Source organism: Pantherophis guttatus, chromosome 6 (genome assembly GCF_059756535.1).
Source record: "Pantherophis guttatus breed Tessera chromosome 6, ASM5975653v1, whole genome shotgun sequence".
In the NCBI taxonomy this organism is placed as follows: Eukaryota; Metazoa; Chordata; class Lepidosauria; order Squamata; family Colubridae; genus Pantherophis; species Pantherophis guttatus.
Window position 1 is genome coordinate 452,111 of NC_142068.1, and position 5,788 is coordinate 457,898.

Below are 5,788 nucleotides of genomic sequence, written 5' to 3' on the forward strand. Positions count from 1 at the left end.
CAAAAGACAGAAGAAATGTGGAGTTACAGACGGCTGTTACGTATAAGCTGGGTTGACAAAATCAGAAATGAGGTGGTAATAAGCCGCCTGGGAAAGCCAAGGGAAATCATCAAAACCATAAAAAAGAGAAAGTTAGAATATTTTGGACATGGGATGCGACACCCAGAAAAATACTTAATCCTCCAGAGAAAGCTTGAAGGCAAACGAGGTCCACGCAAAAGAACATCATGGCTTCAAAATCTAAGGGACTGGTTTGGACAAAACTCAGCAGCACTTTTTTGTGCGGCTGTTGATAAAAATGTCCGATGATGAATATGGCACAAGAAGAAGAAGAAGAAGAAGAAGAAGAAGAAGAAGAAGAAGAAGAAGAAGAAGAAGAAGAAGAAGAAGAAGAAGAAGAAGAAGAAGAAGAAGAAGAGAAAAGGATGTGAAGGGGTGGAGGGCATCAAAGGAGGAGGGGCAGCCGTGGGTCTTCGTGCCCCACCCCCAACAAAGTCTGAGCTTTCCTTGCCTGTGGAGAGACAGCCCAGCTGCAGTAAAAAAACACCCACCCACCCCCAAATCTGGCAGACCCCACAGAAGGCTGAGCCTCAACGTTACTACTTTCAAGCTAAAATGTACTGAGGGTCTGTGGATTCTGCCCACTTCCCTCTGCATCCTGCGGGTTGGTCTTTCTTCCGAGGGGATCAACTTCAGGGTGGTCAAAAAAGTCAAGATGGCGGCCGCAAAGCCGCGAGCGAAGCTCCCCGTTTTATAGGCGATGCACAGAAAACCCAGGGCCTGGCCTCTTGTGGCCGCCATCTCCACTTTCCTGCCCTCCCCCGTGGGCGTCCCTGGCCCTCCCTGGGCACCGCACAGGCCACCACCATCGGCCGGGGGCGGTGGAAGCGGGAGGGAGGGAGGGAGGGAGGGGGCTGGAAGGATCGGCCCGTCCCCGTGGGAGGAAGCGGCCCAGCCTTCCAGAAGTCCAGCAGATGTTCGGCCCGTTTGATCTCCGGCTGAAGCGAAGAAACAAAGGAGGCTGGAAAGCAGCTGAGAAAAGCGGCCGGTTCCCCGGGCGAGGCGAGGAGGCAGCCGGAAGGGGCGGCGGCGAGGGCCGAAAAGCCTGGCCGAAAGGCGCTCAGGGCGCCCCCCGGATCCCTCCCGGGGCTGAACGGACCCTTGTGGGCGCCCCCACAATCCCCCCGGGCCGGCAGGCGGGCGCCGGGCGAGGCCAGTTGGAGCCCCGGCAGCGCCAGGCGTCGCGCTTGCGGGCACCTCGGGGGCAGCGGTGGCTTCGGACGGAGCTCGTGGGGCGCGAGGGAGGCCGGGAAACTGAGCGGCCCCCAGCGCGTCTCCGGCCAGCTCCCCCTTGGCAGGGGCGGAGGACCGGCTCCATCCCCCTCCGGCAGGGGCGGCCCGGCCTTCTGCCGCGGCCCTTCGCCACCAAAGAAGCCGCGGGGATGAACCTTCAGGGTGCGCCAAGCCAGCCCGGCCCCCCATTGCAGCCAGCAGAGAACCCTGGCTTGAGTCGGGGCTCCGCCTGCCAAGGAGACCCCCCCCCGCCAGACTCCCCCCCCCTTCAACGCTTTTGCAGCCGCTTCTGCCAACACACCAAAGCCAGCAGGATTCTGCTGCTCCCCCCACCCCTCCCCCTCCCCCTCCCCCTGCCGAGAATCAATATTGACCAGCCCCCTCCCCAGGAACAGGAAGCAATAAGTGGGGGGGGGGGAAACAGAGTAAATAGGAGTGGTCAGCTCCACTCCTGCTCCCTCCTCTGAAGTAGGCCTTCCCTTCCAGCTTTAATGGGAGGGGGCTGCACTGCTGTGGGGCAGAAGCTGCTGAGCTAAAGGTGGCTGCCAGCCTGGCCCTCCTGAAGGCCCAGCAGACAGCAGAGGCTCCCCCCTCTTGTTTCTTTGGCATCAGAACAGTTGCATCATAAGCAGAGGGGGGATGGGGGTTCCTCTTCCATGAAGCCCCTGAGACCCCCGGCTAGGCCAGGACACCATCACCACGGTGGCATTGGCCAGGACAGGCTTCTGGGAAGATTTGCACCTGGTGCCTTGGAGCAGAAACACCACCGGTGGATCCATAAAAGGGGCCCTCCTTAATTAATCAGAATAGAACTGGAAGGGACCTTGGAGGTCTTCTAGTCCAACCCCCTGCTCAAGAAGGAGACCTTAGACCATTTCAGACAGCTGACTGTCCCAATTTTTTTGAAAGCTCCAGTGATGGAGCACCCACAACTTCTGGTGGCAGGCCATTCCACTGGTTTTATTATTCTAGCTGTCAGGAAATTCCTCCTGAGCTCCAGGTTGCTTCTCTCCTTGATTAGTTTCCATCCGCTGATTCTTGTCCTGCCTTCAGGGGCTTTGGGGAACCCCCACCCTCTCCGTCTAGGATTTAACATCTCTCCTGCGTTACTTGAATCTCTTTGAAGGCCAAAGAAGTTAGAACCAGAATCCAAAATCTAGCCCCCAGGGCAAGCAGGGGATTATGGTCTTGACTGGCATGGACAGCCTTGATGCTCCTTAAAGGCCCACTCCGAAGGGGGAACCCCAGAAGCTTCGGCTGGTGGCAAAAGACCAACATGGCTGCTCTCTCTCTGAGCAAACAAATTGAAGGGAATATCCAATGGGTTAAATCACTGAATTAACAGCTCTGCTGCATCATCCTGTTTCAATCCTTTCTTCCTGCAGGGGTGAAAATCTTCCAAAGAACCTTTCCAGCAACTCTCTACCTCTGCGCTGTTCTTTTATTCCGCTTTTATACACCCACCGAGGCAGATCCTGTCTAGAGTGTCGGACAGCTGGAGAAAGGAGAACAAATGACTTGAAAGGCTGAGGATGTTGTGCAGCAGTGTGTGTGTGTAGGGGGGGGAGAGGGCTTCCTAGGCCAGGGAAGGCAGCAGGGGGGCGGGGGTGCTGGAGGCAGGGTGGCAGGCTGAGAGAAGCAGCCCAGGCCTTCCCAGGCTCATGAAAGCAGCCACACTCCAAGCAGCTCTGGAATCTCACTGCGGGCCAAATATTATTTTGGGATTATTTTTTTCCTCCTTTCTGACGAGGAGACGCTTCCAGCAGCAGTAACCATGGCCAGGACCCCATCCGGTCCAGCTCAGGCAGCCGCTTTCGGACGCTGGGAAAGACCCTCAAGTCTGCCTCTAGCCCTCCACTCCCCCAGGTTGGAGGTCCCCAGCAGTTGTGCTTCCCCAGCCACATTGCTGAGCCCTGGAGGATTGTCCGAAGGAGGCAGTTTGGTAAGAAGGCCCTCCCCTCCCCTGGAGGCAGACACAGACCTCTCCCCTCCCCTGTTGTTCCGCCAGGCCGGACTATCAACACAATAGTTTTAAATTGGGGTATTTAAATTTATTGGGGTTTTAAATCTGAGCCAATTTATTTAATTATTTTAAATTTTATATTGTTGTTTTGTCTGTGTTTTTAAATAGGCTGTACACCGCCCTGAGTCCTTCGGGAGAAGGGCGGTATAGAAATAAAATTATTATTATTATTATTATTATTATTATTATTATTATTATTATTATTGTTATTATTATTATTATTATTATTATTATTATTATTATTATTATTATTATTATTCATTAGCCAAACCTTTGGACTCCAGTGAGCCTGGAAGGGCTGCTTTTGCCATGGGCGAGAAGCAGACTTGGGGATGGTCCCTCATGGGGGTGCACTTACACTCACTTGCTTTTGCCACCCCCCCCTGCATCCCATCTGCTGGGACCCTGCCAGGGAGAGGATCCCCTGGAGAAGAGGCACTGCTTCACACTGTGCCCCCCCCATTACTCACCTGAGCTGCTGCCATGTAGTGATAGCCAGCTGGCTTTGCCTCTGAGGAAGGGGCTCCCAGGGGCTTCCTTAGTTGATTGGGCCTTGCCAGGCAGCAAAGAGTGTCTCTCCCCGCCCCCATGCCCACCTTGAACTAAGCTGGAAGGGCCTGCAATTAGTGCCTGGAGGAGGGGAGCCCCACCAGCCCAAGGGGGTGCCTCAGGTATGGGTTCATCTGCCTTGCTGGGAGGGGCTCCCTCTTCTGCACCTCCCCTGTAATGAAGCTGTCTTCCTCCTCTGGCATGCACCAGTCCCTTTTGGGCCCTTGTCTCCATGCAGATCCCCGCCCCCCTGGGGACTTTGCCAGATGGGCACCTCTGGGGCTTTTGTAAATGGACCCACTTGGACAGGGAGCACAGCAGGCCATGGAGAGAAGAACCCTTTGCCCATGCCGCCGTCCCTCCCCCTCCCCCTCCCCCCCTTGGGTTCCTGCCAGGCAAGGGAGCCTTTCAGCACCTGGAAACAGCTGCCTACCGAAGAGAGCTTCCCTCTCTGCCTTTGGGGAATTGGGAAGGCAGCATGTCCCCAATTCTTGCTTCAACAGCCAAGTTTTGTCTAGATGTGGGCAGCATCTGGCAGAGACCCAGGCATAGGGTGGCACCTTAGGGTTTTGCTCTGCCTTCACCTAGCCCAGGTGGGTTTCGGCCCTGGTCCTCCTTGCAGGCACTCTGTGAGTTGAGCTTGTTCCTGCTCCAGCCCCTGTTTTGAAGGCTCCTGTGGGGCCTGGGCCAGATCTCTCCTCCTCCCTCCTCCCTCTCGGTCACAGGAGGTCAGGCTGGTGCAGGACGGGTGAGAAATTCTTCTCTCTGCCCCTGGGATGGATGGAGGGGTGAGGTGGGCTTCTAAACAGTACTATGAGCCATGCGTTCAGGGTCTTTTCTTCATGCCAGGCACGTCTTGCAAGGAGATGCCACACAGGCAGGCAGGCGGGGAGGGGGCAGGATCCCCCAGGAGCAACAGAGCAGGGCTGCCTCTGCCCAGAAACATTCTCTGGTCAGGTGTGGCAGGAGCCCTGCAGGAGAGCTGTCTCGCACACAGATGCGGCTTGGGGGGGGGCAAGCAAGGCCTCCCCCAGCTCCTCTACTCGTTTCCACCCACCTGTTCCTTTTGGAAGTGAGCAATTCTCTTACCTTCCGTGCATCTGGGAAGCGGAGCGTGGGGGTGGGGCGGAAGCTTCGGGCGGGAGAGCGGAGGGCAGGCGGAGAAGCGGTGCAAGTCACGCCCGGACGGAGCTGCGCAATTCTCGGGGCTTTCAAGGAGCGACGCGTGGGGGGCCATCACCGGGGAGCGCTCGGGGGAGCCGCAGGAGGATTCCGGAGGGACGGCGCTCGGGAAGCAGCGGGTGGCTCGCCTGGGGGGGGGGGGCTGGGAAGCGACAACGGGAAATGGGCGCTTTGGGAGCGCTGAGAGCGGACGAGGGAGGGGCTACTCCGCTGCCAAAAGAGGGGCGAGTCCGGGACAGACTAGCGGACCTTTTGCGTTCCCACCAGACGCAGAAGCGGGTTCGTGTTAACCTCTGTTGCCACTCGGTGATTAAAGCCTGCGAGAGTTTGTTTTCCAGAGAACGGATTAACGCGGGGAGGGCTATGGCGGCCGCATGAACGAAGAACCGTGGCGGGCATTGGCATCACGTAGCCTGGCCGGCCGCACAACTGCCCCTATGCAAAGGCCACCGCTTCGGACGGTGCGTCCACCCGGCTCCCGCGATCGCTGCGCAGCGGTCCGGCTTGAGTCGGCGGCGGGCCTCCCGCGGGTCACGCGCGCCCTCTGCGGGCGGCCGGGGGCGCGTGGCCGGCCCGTGGTCAGCTGTCCGCGGGTCAAGGCCGCGCCTTCCTCGGCCGCCGCCAGGGGGCGAGCGGGGTTCCCGCCCCCAGCCACGCCGCTTCGGTCCCGGCTGGGCGGTCAAGGGTGGGAGAGCTGGCCGGGCTGCCCCCCTCCTCGCGGCCGTCCGGATCCTGCAGCCA

General features: G+C 58.2%; 1 long non-coding RNA gene across 1 annotated transcript; it reads right to left on the bottom strand.

Annotated features, from left to right (window-relative positions):
• Positions 1–2,226: 2,226 nt before the first annotated feature.
• LOC148112973 (uncharacterized) lies at positions 2,227–5,166 on the bottom strand. The gene is made up of 2 exons (XR_015728548.1): positions 4,955–5,166; positions 2,227–2,788 (listed from the first exon to the last, which is right to left on the bottom strand). It is a non-coding gene; the product is annotated as an uncharacterized LOC148112973 (long non-coding RNA).
• Positions 5,167–5,788: the final 622 nt, after the last annotated feature.